We start from the raw sequence: 16,026 nt of genomic DNA, 5'->3' as shown, positions 1-16,026 counted from the left end.
CATCTTTGATGAGTCAGGTACATTAAATCTGGACACGCTGAGGTGGACCAATCCGATTGGAGGAGTGATGACTGGGATGCCACCTTGTCTGACACTTGAAACTTGGTAGATATTCAATTCGATGATGCTGAGAAGCTAACTTTAATTAACTCTTCTGAAACTGTCTGCCTCTTCAACGAACCCTTGCTTTAACCTCCTTTGTCTTCAATGTGCAGGATGGATGGTGTACCTTTCCTTGGAACGCTGGACTGGAAGATGTCATCCTTGATGATGCTAGACTGGAGAAGGTCGTCCCTGATGATGCTGGGCTGGAGAAGGTCGTCCTTGTTGATGCTGGACTGGAGAAGGTCGTCCTTGTCTTGGCCTGGTCTTCTTTCAAATGCAAGACAAACCAAAAGATGATTAAGGACATGTTGTGACCTTTTTCACACATCGCCCCATTGCAAATGGGGACCCTCTCTTTTCCTGCTTTCTAGAGTTTCTGCTAGCGCCCATGATCTTTCGCTTCAAATTCACCAAGCCTTACTCAATTTCGAACAATTCAAGCCCGGACTCTGGAAAATTAATTGTTGCAAATCGTATGATTCCAGAGTACAAACTCCCTCAAAGTGCTTAGGGATGCCAAAGAACGAAGATCGCAATCGATTTGGATCAATTTGGACAACTTTCTATTTTTAGAAAGTTTGCTTTTTTGCTTTTTCCTATTTTTTAGGAAGTTTCGTTTTTGGCATTTCTAGCCCAATCCCCGGTATGTCTATTTTTAGAAAGTTTTCCCTATTTTTTAGGGATGTCTACTTTTTGCTTTTTCGAAATGCAAACCTAGGGTTTGCACTTGCACCATCGACTAGCTCCGACCAGATCTCGAAAATTCCAAGTTTTGATCTAAAAAAGCTAAATCCCTAGATTTTAGGCTTTTTGTTTTTTCCGGGATGCAAACCTAAGGTTTGCACTTGCACCATCGACCAGCTCCGACCAGATCTCGAAAATTACAAGTTTTGATCTAAAAAAGCTAAATCCCTAGATTTTAGGCTTTTTGCTTTTTCCGGGATGCAAACCTAGGGTTTACACTTGTACTACTGGCCAGCTTTGATCGAAACTCGAAAATTCCAAGTTTTGATCTAAAAAAGCTAAATCCCTAGATTTTAGGCTTTTTGCTTTTTCGGGATGCAAACCTAAGGTTTACACTTGTACCACTGACTTACTTCGACCGCGATCCAAAATTTTCAAGTTTTGACCCAAAAAGCTAAGTTCCTATATTTTAGGGGGTCATGACACCTTCAAAGGATAATCAGCTCGAAAAATCATCCTGATCCTCAAATGTCCTGAAATTTGGCTAAGTCTGGAATGGCATCCTGATCCTGAAATTTGACTGAGTCTCGAAAATTGGAGAATCCTCCAAAAACTAGATTTTGCATTATTAGTCCTAGAGGCCCGAAACCACTCTCAAACATCCTGACAATATATATGAAATATAACTTAAAGTATAAGAAAGAGAACTTATACTTAAATGTTATATTTCATATATAGTCCACCATGAGTTTGGAGGTCACGTAGGAGGCTACTCTAAAGTCCGTCCAGCCATGAAGACGTCACGTAGGAGGCTACTCTAAAGTCCACCCAGCCATGAAGAGGCCATGAAGGAGGCAAGGTCAAAGTCCGCCCAGCCATAAAGGAGACCAAGGAGGAGCATAGCTTGAAGTCCGCCCAAGCCTTAGGAGACCAAGGAGGAGCATGGGTTAAAGTCCGCCCAAGGCTTAGGAGCCATAAAGGAGGCAAGTCAAAGTCCGCCCAACCAAGGAGGAGCATGGGTTAAAGTCCGCCCAAGCCTTAGGAGGCCATGAAGGAGGTGAGCTTGAAGTCCGCCCAAGTTTGATGGAGACCATGAAGGCGCTAGGCCTAAAGTCCACCCACCTTAGGAGACCATGGAGGTGCAAGACTTAAAGTCCGCCCAAGGCATACAAGAGGCCATGAAGGAGGTAACTCCAAATTCCGCCCAGCCATGAAGGAAGCCACGAAGGAGTTCTAGACAAAGTCCGCCATACCTCAGAGAGGTTGGCTAAATTCACCAAAATTTGAAAAAGATAGAAATAAAATTCGGAAAATCAACCTACACATGGAAGGTCAAACAAAGTCAACATGATGTCACAAAATACACAGAGATTTCAAAATGAAGAAATATCTAAATAAAAAAAAAATCCTCAAAATAAATCCAAAATGGAATGGTTTTTTGAGAATATTGAGGGAATATTAAATTTTTATTAAGATATTAATTCAAAATGGAAAGTTTTTTTTCGAAAGGGAATATTGGAGGATTAATGAATATCTTTGAACTTAAATCAAAATGGAAAGTATGAGTTGGATGATTTTAGGGGTTTTTCTTAAAACTTGTCTACAAATACTTCATTATCAAATTCATTATTACACCAAGAAGTTCAAAATTACTAAGGAGAGCTTAGTAAAGTATGTCAGTTTGAAGATCATCTGGAGGAAATTCTAGATATTGCTGGAAGTCGGATAATATTTTGGCAGAAGGCTTACAGATTTCTGGAGAAAGGCATCTTTTCTAAATTTTCTCAATATTTTGGAGAAAAGCCTAGCCAAGTCGGAGGTAAAATTAAAATTGTGAATTTTCTGGATATTTTTCTAGAATTTAATAAATGATTTTGGAGAAAGAAAATTCAATTTTTTGGCTGAGTATAAAAAATTTTCGAAAGTTTTAACACTTGATGGGGACTTCAACCAGCTTCAAGGCTGAGGGTCTGGAGGTGAAAATTCAAATTTTTTTGGCTAAGTATGAAAATTTTCGAAAGTTTTAACACTTGATGGGGACTTCAACCAGCTTCAAGGCTGAGGGTCTGGAGGTGAAAATTCAATTTTTTGGCTAAGTATAAAAAATTTTCGAAAGTTTTAACACTTGATGGGGACTTCAACCAGCTTCAAGGCTGAGGGTCTGGAGGTGAAAATTCAACTTTTTTTGGCTAAGTATAAAAAATTTTCGAAAGTTTTAACACTTGATGGGGACTTCAACCAGCTTCAAGCCTAAGGGTCTGGAGGTGAAAATTCAACTTTTTTGGCTAGGTATAAAAAATTTTCAAAAGTTTTAACACTTGATGGGGACTTCAACCAGCTTCAAGGCTGAGGGTCTGGAGGTGAAAATTCAACTTTTTTGGCTAAGTATAAAAAAATTTCGAAAGTTTTAACACTTGATGTTGACTTCAACCAGCTTCAAGGCTGAGGGTTTGGAGGTGAAAATTCAACTTTTTTGGCTAAGTATAAAATTTTTCGAAAGTTTCAAACACTTGATAGTGACTTCAACCAACTTCAAGGCTGAGGGTCTGGAGGTGAAAATTCAACTTTGGTGACTAAGTAATGAGAGTAAAAAAAATAGAAAATTTTCCAACACTTAGTCATTTCGCGGCCCCAATATTTTTTTCGAAATTTTGCAGAAATTTTCTAACTTATTTTTTCCTTTGGTTTTACAGGTCGCAGGAGGAAGTAGAGGCAGGATCATCATCATAGAGATCGCAGCCGGATAAATTTCAACATGGGCCTGCCCATCATTCCTCCTCAACCAGGCAGGGAACCTCAGCCAGTGCTTCAGCTTGACTTGGATTTCAGCGATGAACAAGAACACATTATCACTGAGCTGTATAGCTTGGCCTGGTCTATGAGAAGAAACACCCCTGATTGGTATCGCATGAGTTTTATCCTTGACGAGGAGTTAGACATCGCCGCACTTATTGATGCACAAAATCAAAGGGAACAACAAGAAGTTAATCCACCTCCCATACACGCTCCTGCACCGCCTCAGCAAGATTAGAAGTGGCTTATGTTGAGATGGCGTCTCGTCATCTTTTCCAGCCAATCAGATCGCTCCAAGTTAGCATGTCCAGATTCAATGAACCTGACTCATCCAGAAGCTTCTAGAAGGGCACACATCACAATGTAACAACCTTCTATTTTCATAAAAGATTTATTTTTAGCAAGAAGGACAAGTGTCCCAAATGTAATTGGTCGAAAGTAGTATTTTGGGGAAACCCTAATTAGGGTTTGTGATTATCGATCTTGGCCCTTGATCACTGTTCGATCTTGGCCATTCACTGATTTTCAAGAAACTATATAAGGTTGCCTCCTTTCATTTGAAAAGGGTGAGGTTTTTGATGTATTGTTGCTTAAGGTCATTTCCAGATAATATATTGCATGTGCGCTGCTTTGTAATCTCTATTATTTGAATGATTTGCATGGTTTCAATTGCCTCAACACTTAGTTAGAAATAATTTAGATTTGCTTTCATTGTTGTTAATTTGAATGAAGGATTTGATAAGTGTCAATCAATGGTGTATCTCCGCTCATACTTTTGGTAAATGGATGATTTCCATTCTACCGTGTAAAGTTAGTCTGAGCCCATCCCCTATGCATCCCAACATCTCAATCATAAGCACAACCCATTAAAGATTGCACCGGTCTTGTGTAGTTGTCCCTAGTGTGGCGAAGCAAGGTTTGGTTTCTCGAGAGCACCCAATTGACACCGTCTCCAGAATTCATAGGATTAGATTAGCCTTCCTAAACCCTATCTCTTTTTCCCTTTCTTTTGAAAGTCTAAATCGCAGAAAATCCCCAAAAAAAAGAAGAAGAGCCTAAAAATTGCTAAATCCAAGTCCAGCAGTTCAAGAATACTTGTCAAACGTAAGTCCCCCTTGAAAATTTCAGCATACACTACCCAAGAAGCTATTCCACTAAAGTCGCTTGTTCGCACATATAGACCTTGGAATCAGTAGTGATTTTTCAGGAGAGGATAGAATACCTTCGGGTATCCTATCCTAATGTTTGGTAGATGATAAAACAGACACCAACAGGACACATAATAAATTCATTTCAACAAAGTATTTTACACCTTAAATCATCAACAAGAAGACATCAAAATGAAGTTTGTTCAAGATTCATTCTAGGGACAGGCTCTATAAGAATTTCGCCCTAGACCCTCTGGAAGGGTCAGGAGCGAAATTAGCATTCCTGGCTCAAATTGTTCTCACTTTGCAACCGTACTTGCTTCGATACATGCCCAAGGACGCCCTCATTCTCAACCAAAACCAATCTTGATGCAAATTTGGGGCAAAAGAGAGGTTTTTAAGAATTTCGCTCTCGACCCTTTGGAAGGGTCAGGAGCGAAATTCACTTTTTAGGACAAAATCTATCATGTTTCCTCTCCAAAATACCTTCCAAGGCGAGCACACACTAGTTTTCCTTCCTCCAGAGCCCAGGGATCCACGCCTTGACCTCTACCATGAGCAATTTGAGTGAAATTGGGAATTTCGCTCTAGACCCTCTAGAAGGGTCGGGAGCAAAATTCACCTTTTAGGTCACAACTCTTCATTTTCTTCACTTCAATTCATCTTGCAGGGCAAAGTAACATCATTTCAACCTCAACTACGCCTTAGGACTCCTAGTCTTGACTTGACACAAGGAGGAAATAGGTAGATGAAGAATTTCGCTCTGGACCCTTTGGAAGGGTCAGGAGCGAAATTCACCTTTTAGCTCAAAATTCACACTTTTGAAGGTCAAACATCTTTCCAAGGCATTCCAAATAGCTTTTCTCACCCTAGTCTAGGCCTGACTTAGCACAAAATTTGGAGGATAAGATGGTTTTTAGGATTTTCGCTCTGGACCCTTTAGAAGGGTCAGGGGCGAAAATCTTATTTTAGGCTTATTTCCTCATCTTTTCAACTCCAATCCACCTCCAAGATCAAGGACACATCGCCTCACTCCTATCTAGGCCATAAAAACCAAAAACTTGACTTGATTTGCAAGGAAAAAAGGGTGATCCTAGGAATTTCGCTTTGGACCCTTTGGAAGGGTCACGAGCAAAATTCTCATTTTGGCTTCAAAATTTGCATTCTTGGTGACTAAAATCCACTCTAAGGCAATCCAAATGACTTCTCTCACCCTTGTCTAGGTTTGACTTTGCTCAAATTTTGGAAGAAAAGATGGTTTTTAAGATTTTCGCTCTAGACCCTTTGGAAGGGTCAGGAGCGAATTTCTTCCTCTAGCCCAAAATCATCATTTTTGGAGACCAAAATCCATTAAAGGGCAATCTCAAGGGCTTCTATCATCTTTGTCCAGGCCTGGCTTGGTCTAAATGCGAAAGGAATAGGTGGATTTTAGAATTTCGCTCTGGACCCTTTGGAAGGGTCAGAAGCGAAATTCTTGATTTGGCTCAATTCCTTCAATTTCAATGTTTCCTAGCAACTTGAAGTTACTCCTAAAGACTTCTTCCATCCCAATTCACTTTAGTTTGCAATTGTCTTGGCACAAAATTGGGAAAAAAGGTGGTTTTGAGAAAATTCGGGAGCGAAATTCTCATTTTGAGCTCATTTCTTCATATTTGATGACTCTTGACAATTCAAGGACAGGCCTAAGGACACCTCTAATCTTGACCCACACTAGACTTGGCATAAATTTGAGGGAAAAGATAGGTTTTGCACAATTTCGCCCTGGACCTTTTGGAAGGTTCAGGAGCGAATTTCATGATTTGCTTGTTTATCCTCGCTCAATTCCATTCTTTTCACTTTGTTTACTTGGACTCTTATCCTTGGATCCCTCTCCCATGCTTACCACATTTCGCTTGACCTCAAAGTGACTAGAAAAGAGAATTTCACTAGAAATCATGGCCAGGGACAGGACCTATAATGAATTTCGCCCTGGACCCTTTGGAAGGGTCAGGAGCGAAATTCTTCCTCTAGCCCAAAATCATCATTTTTTGAGACAAAAATCCATTCAAGGGCAATCTTAAGGGCTTCTATCATCCTTGTCTAGGCCTGACTTGGCACAAATGTAAAAGGAATAGGTGGATTTAGGATTTTTGCTCTGGACCCTTTGGAAGGGTCAGGAGTGAAAATCACATTCTTGACTTGATCCTTCATCTTTTCACCTCCAATCTTCTCTAGAAGGTAACTAAACAAAGTCTTAAGCCCAAGCAAGGTCAAAAAGGTAGGCTTGTAAGGAATTTCGCTTTGGACCCTTTGGAAGGGTCAGGAGCGAAATTCACCTTCTTGGCTAGAATCCTTCATTTTTTCAAAGCTCTCACACATTTCCAAAGTCCAAACATGTCCACTCTTCCCCTCAAGATGCCTTGCAACTCAAAATTTGGTCAAACTAGGGAGGAAATGAGCCTTAGGAGGATTTTTGCTCTAGACCCTTTGGAAGGGTCAGGAGCGAAAATCATGTTTTGAGCTTGATTTTTTCATTTCTCCAACTCCAAACCACTTCAAGAAGGTAGCTAACATCATTCTTCACCCAAGGGATAAGGTTTGTGGTCTAAGCAAGGTCAAAAAATAGGTGTGTAAGGAATTTCGCTCTGGACCCTTTGGAAGGGTCAGGAGCGAAATTCACCCTCCTGGACAAAATCCTCTCTCTTCAACACTTCAAACATTCTCAAAGGCAAAAAACATGTCCAATCTCCCTTTCATCATGTCTTGAATGTCAAAATTTGGTCAAACAAGGAAGGGAATGAGGTATAGGAAGATTTTCTCTCTAGACCCTTTAGAAGGGTCAGGAGCAAAAATCTTAGTTTATACTTGATCACTCACTTTTCCAACTCCAAACTACCTCAAGAAGCAAACTTAGATCATTTTCCACCTAAGGAACAAGGATTGGATCCCAAACAAGGTAGCAAAAGAGGTTTATAGTGAATTTCGCTCTGGACCCTTTGGAAGGGTCAGGAGCGAAAATCATCCTTGGGCTCAAATCCTGACTTCATTTTCACATTTCCTCATTCAAACAAGCATTTTTACCTTCATTCAAGCCTAGGAATGCGTTAGTTCTAGGTATTGGTCAAAGTAGAATGTCTTATGGAGAATTTCGCTCTAGACCCTTTGGAAGGGTCAGGAGCGAAATTTGACATTTTGGTCTCTCCATCAGGATCATTTTATGGAATATAACATTTAAGTATAAGAAAGAAGAAAGATATTCTTATACTTTAAGTTATATTCCATATATACTGTCAGGATGTTTGAGAGTGGTTTCGGACCTCCAGGAGTTATATTGCAAAATCTAGTTTTTGGAGGATTCTTCAGTTTTCCAAACTTAGTCAAATTTTAGGATCGAGACATTCCAGACTTAGCCAAATTTTAGGGCATTTGGAGATCAGGATGACATTCCAAACTTCATCACTCACCAACTTGACCTAGCTCGGACCTTCAAGAATGATATTCAATCACCAAGCCTCACAATTAGCAACAAGAGCAAAACCAGGCCCTAGGGAAGACTCTCAAAGAAACCCTAATTCTAGGGCCCCAAAGACTCAACCTAGCTCAAGCAGAGCCCGCCATCCTAGGGATCCCTCTGGCAACACTTAGCATGCAAAGGCTAACAGACAAAACCCCAGAAACCCAGAAAAACAAACCCTAGAAAGCAAAAAGGTAGGGGTCCCCATTTGCAATGGGGCGATGTGTCAATACGTCACAACAGGTTTCTACAAATTGTTGGTCATTGAGAACGATACCTCCCTTTGATTCACATACATGAGGGGCTGAGAGATCCTCTGAGGGGTTGCTTTGGGAGTGAAGGACATCTCAGTCTTTCACATTGGAGCTCATCAAGTTGCAGTATTATCCATGGTGAATAATCTGAAGACACATTCAAATTCGTAGAGTTTTGAAGACTATTTGATTTCAGTGTTGTGGAGGAAGACAAACGATTTTTTGTAGGAGCGTTTGGAGAGATTTGTGGTGTTTGCAAGTAAATTTCAGATCTGAGACAAATCGTGTTCCTACCTCCAATTCCACAATTTTGTTCATTCCTCTTAAGGCATCGAATCACACATTAGAGGTCAGTGCCAGCTTTGAAGGAGAAGGGCGATGATTTTTGGAGGTGCTTGAACAAGAATTTGAGGACACTTCAGAGATAAGACTAATCTGAAATAAAATTGTTCAAAGACCATAGTTAAAATATTGGCGATAAATCGGCCAGATCGCGATTTATCGCGAGAGGCAAATGGCCTGCCGATTTAATCGGCTTTAAAATCGTGCAAAGACCATAGTTAAAATATTGGCGATAAATCGGCCAGATCGCGATTTATCGCGAGAGGCAAATGGCATGCCGATTTAATCGGCTTTAAAATCGTGCACGATTTTTCCCAAAAAATCGCGGACTATCGGCCAAAAAAATCGTGATTAAAAATTAAAATGTCGCATCTGGCGGAAACCCTATAAAAAAAAAAGTGATTTGCCGTGTATTGGATATATCTCTGATTTTTGGCCCTAAATATCGCTTAATCGTGCAATTCAAACTAGAAAAAATCATCTTGAATGCAAATAAATGAACAAGGGTTTTTATTGTTTTTTTCAGCCTTTTTCAATGCGACGTCGGGAAAGACAGGCACAGGTGAGCACGAAATAGGATGCAGATTATCTATTTCGCATTTTGGCAATCTTTCTCACAATATACCGACATGGACTCGATTGCCATTTTTCTGAGTTATAAATCATTATGATTATACTATTTAGGTGTGCAATGTTTTATTTTGGGTAAGAAAATTATATATGTTTTGTCCAAAACAAAGTCTCATGTATATTTATAAATTTTATATATATTTTAATATATTATATTTTCTTAGATTTATATATATTTTAACATTATTAAAATATTAAATAGATTTATATATATTTTAACATTATTAAAATATAAATATACTTATTTTTGATAACTGTATAACGTGTATACTAAATTTTAAGATAATAAATATATTAAATGTATTACGAGGATAGATGCACAAACATGTCACATTAGATGTATGCTTAAGTCAATGATAAATGTATGACATGTATGTTAAATATATATTAGAATATTTTAAGAAATTATACATTTTCAAATGTTCGATAAATTTGCCGATGTATTGCCAATTTTTTCACGATTTTTTGCCAATTCCTGATTTTTTGCCAATTCCCGATTTTTTTTAAATTTTCCGCCAAAAGATTTATTGCCGATTAAGAGTTTTTCATCCTTGGTTCAGATTGCCCTTACCCCACGAAATTGCTCATAGTTTATCATTTTGGCATCAATTTACACCAAAGAAGACAGCATTTCAGATAGGGAGATAAAGCGATTATTTTTGGGGAAGGAAATTGGAGCTTGCCGCTGTCATTATTTATTATCAGATCATGTATGTTGCAGCAGGGGCGATTTTTGGATAAGGAAGATTTGGCAGTTAGAAGGCTTCGATCTATATGATACTGCTAGCTTCATCAACCCTCCAACAAGGCGATTTACATCAGGTTCAATTTGACATCATTGCTTTGGTAATTTTCAGTTGTATGCAGACTACAATGACTGCCAATAATCAAATCCATCTGCCATCCTTTTAGCTCAAAACAAGGTCGTTTTCATCATTTTAGGCAAGATAGGGGGTCAAATTAAGGATTTCACTCTGGACCTAGGCCAAGGACAAGACCTATAGGGAATTTTGCTCTGGACCCTTTGGAAGGGTCAGGAGCGAAATTCCCCTTTTGGGTTGATTTCTACCACTTCATCGCCTCAAACCTCTTCTCAAAGGCAAATATGCATCAAAACCTCCTCAACCATGCCTCAAAAATCCAAAACTTGGCCATATCAAAGAGCAAAATAGAGGAAAAGTGAATTTCACTCTGGACCCTTTGGAAGGGTCAGGAGCGAAATTTGCATTTTAGGCTCATTTTCACCTTTTTCCTCCCTTCTTTGGCTTGGATATAACTTATTAGGCCTGACCTGATCATCCTCCAGTCCAAGTTAGCATTCACTTAAAGGTTTTGTGAAGAAAAAAGGGTGTCATATGAATTTCGCTTTGGACCTTTTGGAAGGGTCAGGAGCGAAATTCCTCCTTATGCTCAAATCCTGACTTCATTTTCATATTTCTTCACTCCAAATAAGTGTTTTGCCCTCAATAATGCCTAGGAATGAGTTAGTTCTAAGTTTGGATCAAAGCAGAATGTCCTATAGAGGAATTTGCTCTGGACCCTTTGGAAGGGTCAGGAGCGAAATTGAAATTCGCTCTGGACCCTTTGGAAGGGTCAAGAGCGAAATTTGACATTTTGGTCTCTCCGTCAGGATTCATATATGGAATATGACATTTAAGTATAAGTTATATTCCATATATACTGTCAGGATGTTTGAGAGTGGTTTCGGACCTCCGAGAGTTATAATGCAAAATCTAGTTTTTGGAGGATTCTTCAATTTTCCAAACAGTCAAATTTCAGGATCAGGATGACATTCCAGACTTAACCAAATTTCAGGACATTTGAAGATCAAGATGACATTCCAGACTTCATCACTCACCAATTTGACCTAACTCAGATCTTCAAAGATGATATTCACTCACCAAGCTTCATTGACCTCCTAAAACTCAAACAAGACACTATTAGCAACAAGAGCAAAACTAGGCCTAAGGGAGACTTTCAAAGAAACCCTAACCTGGAGCACCTGTTGACTCCCCCTAGCTCAAGCAGAGCCTGCCATCCTAGTGATCCCCCTGGCGACACTCAAAATGCAAAGGCTAATAGACAAAACCCTAAAAACCTAGAAAGCAAAAAAAGTAGGGGTCCCCATTTGCAATGGGGCGACGTGTGAATACGTCACAACAGTACCCTACAACTTAGTTATTCACGGATTCCCTCTATCAATTCTCTCATTTTCTTTATCATCTAAAATATTGTAGGCATGGACTTGCCATTACAGTTTGTCTCTACAAGATACCATATTATTAGGCCCCTAATAAGGTTCTGATTTCCGAGTGAGATCTATTGTCTAAGAGCAATCCATGGTATCTATATCAACTTAAGGAATGTAAGATTCAATCATGTTTTTGGTTTGTGTATAGATGGAGTGATGTTATGACTTCACCAAAACCACAAAATAGCAAGACAAGTTCTCAAGGCAATGGCATTCAACATTAACAAATACTTCTAAAATAAATCCATGGTAGGCACATTCACAAAATACTTCAACTGCTAACTTGAAATTGGAAAGGTTCCCAATAAGATTAATTAGCACCTTGCCCTCTAATATTTGAGTAAAATTTGTTTTTTGTGCTAAAGTTTATGAAACCAAAAGCTAATCTTGCATCCATGTGAGTATGTGAATAAAAGGAAAATAGGCTGCAATCAAAAAAAGTACTGCAAGAGTTTTGGCTAGCTATATAGCATGTCCTTAAAGGCACATTCTCCTGATTTTCAATGTTGGAAATTTAATGATTTAGCATTGTCTAGTGCTTGAGTAGGCATGAATCCATCCTCTGGAGGCACTATACCCTGTTTGTTAGCATAAAATGAACATCTAATAATTCACATTTGTCCAGTGCTTGATTAGGTTCACAACTATTACAGCGCAAGAACCATCCTCTTTGTTCACCATATTGTTCTAGGTAAGGGTGAATTGATTCTTAACACAAGGTTTAAATTTTGTAAGTATAATGAGAATAAGCATATATTCAAAAGCAGATGAAGTAGATGGCTTCTGTTCTCCCGAGAATAGATTTCAGCATCTCAATTCCTAGGAACAAGAGAAAAGCATAGGTGCTGATGGAGTTACCTTGATATTAATTTCTTTTACAGGACACAATAATATTCTCTCATGTTAATTGTAAATGACATTGATTGTCTTGCTTAAACTCCTGGATCAACTTCAAGAAATTTCATCCAGGTTGATCTAATGTTCTCTAAATAACTACTTTATTTTAGTACAATTTATTGTATCAGGCAGTGGAAAACAAACAAACATTAGGCACATAATTTAGTAAATTAGATATGAAAACAATTAAGAGACATTTTGTGTATGATTCTATTGAAGAATGTGTCAGTGATAAACAGGATTAACTTGGAATTAAACTAAAAGCTTCTAAATCTTGTCAGTATGTTTTAAGAAGCATAACACTGAAATATCAAATAAATCTTGGTTTTCCAGGTTCATTAGATAGAATATTTCATCCTAGCATCCCATTACAGCTGCACGTGTCAAGCACCCAGTGGTCATAGAAACTCGGCAGGACATGTGGTGATAGATACATGGGACAGTATCCTTTGCAAGAGGCCATTCTTTTATGTTAAACCCTTTACTCTTGATCTTGACATAGAGTCCGCTACCTAGAATACACCTAAAAATCGTCGATCGTGAATGTTAGGAGGCATACTGTGCAGAGTTTATTGCTTCTGTTGCTTCTTCCTAGTATTGTTCAGGCAGGCACAGTTGGCCTAGGACTTTCTACTCAGGGCATTACTAGATTCCATATTGACATTTGTATGGTGATTTACCTGGCCCCTCTTTTGCTACCAATTTTGATGCAGACTAGAGCATAGTTTTTAAGATGAGGTTTTTTCATACGAATGTTCTGTTGTTTGCACACAATAATTCATCTAGTATTTAACTGTTTTTTGCCTCCATTAGAATCCTTTTAGCACTCCTGATTAGCTGTTCCAACTTACTTTACTTTTGATGCCCAATTAACGACTTTCATCTTTTGCCGGGAATTATATAATAAGGTCCTTTCTTTCTTTGTAATTTATTGAAATTTATCAACCAATGAGAAACCGTGCTAAGGTAGACTAGTTCAAGTTAGTGGGTTGAGATGGGCCTCACTACACAAAAGACTCATGCTTAAGCCCCAATGCACTCAGAGCCCTTGTGTGAGAACGTATTGAATTCAGAAATTTGACCCAAAGAATCTTTCAGTAAAAGGAAATTGGGCTTGTGCTCTCCAACGCTGGAATTACTAATAAATTATTTGCAGCATTCAAGATAGATAACATAAACTACGAAAGGTAGCATATATAAATATTATGCTAGACCTCGTGCAAGTGGATTTATAAGGCTTGGTTTACTCGCAAGCTTGATCAAGAGATTGAGGATGAACTCCACAGAAAATAAATTATCAATATATAAGGTAAAGTGAAAAAGTGCCCTTCTTCTCATTTAATGGGATCTCATAAGCCAGATTGGCAGCTAGGCTCTGACCTTCAAAAATCATCTTTTACCAATACAGTCCTTGGCATTGCATCAATGTTCCTTTGAAGAAATGGACAAGCTTGAAAAAGCTTGAAATATTGCAACATTCTTCTGGGATCAACCGCATAGTGTAACTAGGTTCGGATGTTCTCGGTTTCTCTAGGGACCCATCATCAGTAAAAGGATTAAAGCCAATGCCCATAAAATTCTTTCCAGCCACATACTGTAAATTCATGTAAAGGTTCTTTCATATAGAACTGCCGACTGAAGATCAGCTGACTTTGAATCCATGCTTCTATCAGAAAAAGGTGTCAATACGTATAGCCGATGGCATTTTTACTACTTTGTTCTTAGGATCTGGTAATGGTTGGAAACCTTGATTCAACCAGCCACAGTTTTTGAAATTACATTGAATTAAAAATTAGTGTTTAGAAACGATGAGACTAAGGGGTACACATAAATCAAAACGTAATCCAGTTCTGATTAAAATGGTGTGTATGTGTATAATTGAGGTCGACCTGCAAAGGAAGCTAGTGCAAATAACATGGGTTTAATATTGTCGGGTTGAAGATCTAAACCTTAGAAAAAAACGTAGTCAAGAGCCCATTTTCAACACAATTGTTCAAATAACTGGTAATTTTGATAGGCCACAAAAAACGAAAAATGGTACTAATTTTACCTGGTAAAGATTTTAAACTAAAATCAGCTTCCATTCGATGAGAAAACTCCTGGAGTCGAAGAAGGCGTAAAATGCAGATGGTAACTTCTACGCTCTAAATCGTTCATTTAGTATATGAAAAATAGATTGATTAAGGATTCAACGCCCGTATCAAACTTAAGATCGACAGGTGCAAATATTTAGTTGGATTTGCGATCGAATTAATTCATTTTTGGGCCTCTATATTACCTAGCGTTTTTTATTATTATTATTATTATTAATATTTTGTTTTCACTTCGATGAAATATTTTAGAGATGTTTTAGACATGTAATTGTTTATTGTAAAAAGAAAAAAATTCTTAAGTTAAATTGGCCCTACAAAGTGGATTTATTGTGTTTGTATGTTTTTCCGAAAAGTTTTCTTTTCGAAAAGGTGTGGAGATTATTTGTTGTGAAATTGAGCCATATGAGTGGCTAGAATCTCTTTAAGCTTATTGGAAAAGTTGTGGAGAATGTGGGTTACATGTATATAAGTATTTTAATATTTTAATTATATAATTATTAATTAAATAATAATAAATAAATTTTGAAATAGATGAGGAGATTTATAATCAAAAGATAATATAATTTGTACGAGTAGTGGAGTTGGTTTGGTCTATGGATTTGCTCCCATTAGTCTCGGGTTTGATTTTGAGGTTTGGGTTTGCCAGATGCACGTGGCTTGCGGACAGTTGCATATATCCCTAGAGGACTAGTCTCGCCTCAACAAACAATTAAATATAAACATTCAATATTTGTGGATTTATGTAATTTTTTTCATTTGGGAATAATAAGGTAATGGAGAAAGATTAGTTTATAGACAATAATTTCATGTATGCATGCAACTACTCGGAGTATTCCTATGTTAATTTTTACTTGGAAAGGGATAATTTGGAATCTTTCCTTATTTTAGTGGAGGAACTACTCCTTAAGAATTAAAAATAAGCTTTGAATAAAAAAGGTACTTGTAAGAATAACTTTCTAAAAACATGAAAAGCAAAAGAGATTGCACTCATGTTTTAGGAAAGAGAAACTAACTAAAATTGCATATGAAAATTTTTTACATTTAAACTTCAAGAAAGACAAATTAATTATATTTTGCAACAACTTAAAGATAACATGAAAGTAAATGCATCTATTTATAGTTTACATTTTCACAATTCAACTAACAAACATATCATATGAAATACAAGATAGGATTAAGAGGAATTTGATGGTCTATATGGTCATTTTTTCACTTTTGGACCATATATTGCAGCTTAAAAATTTATTGGACCATATGGATTGGCATGCTACATTTTATTAAAAATATATATATTACATTCTAATTTACTATTCATGACTTTTTCAGCCTTTCCAAC

The 16,026-nt window shown here is 37.8% G+C and overlaps 1 protein-coding gene across 1 annotated transcript in view; it reads right to left on the bottom strand.

Annotated features, from left to right (window-relative positions):
• Positions 1–14,844, bottom strand: part of LOC131039694 (uncharacterized) — a 122,898-nt gene extending 108,054 nt beyond the window's left edge. Inside the window, exon 1 of the mRNA XM_057972491.2 lies at positions 14,648–14,844. The gene's annotated coding sequence lies outside the window, so the exon portion shown is untranslated. The remainder of the gene's footprint in view (positions 1–14,647) is intronic.
• Positions 14,845–16,026: the final 1,182 nt, after the last annotated feature.

The sequence above is a fragment of the Cryptomeria japonica genome, chromosome 6 (genome assembly GCF_030272615.1).
Source record: "Cryptomeria japonica chromosome 6, Sugi_1.0, whole genome shotgun sequence".
Lineage (NCBI taxonomy): Eukaryota > Viridiplantae > Streptophyta > Pinopsida > Cupressales > Cupressaceae > Cryptomeria > Cryptomeria japonica.
This window is presented reverse-complemented; position numbering and strand designations above follow the sequence as displayed.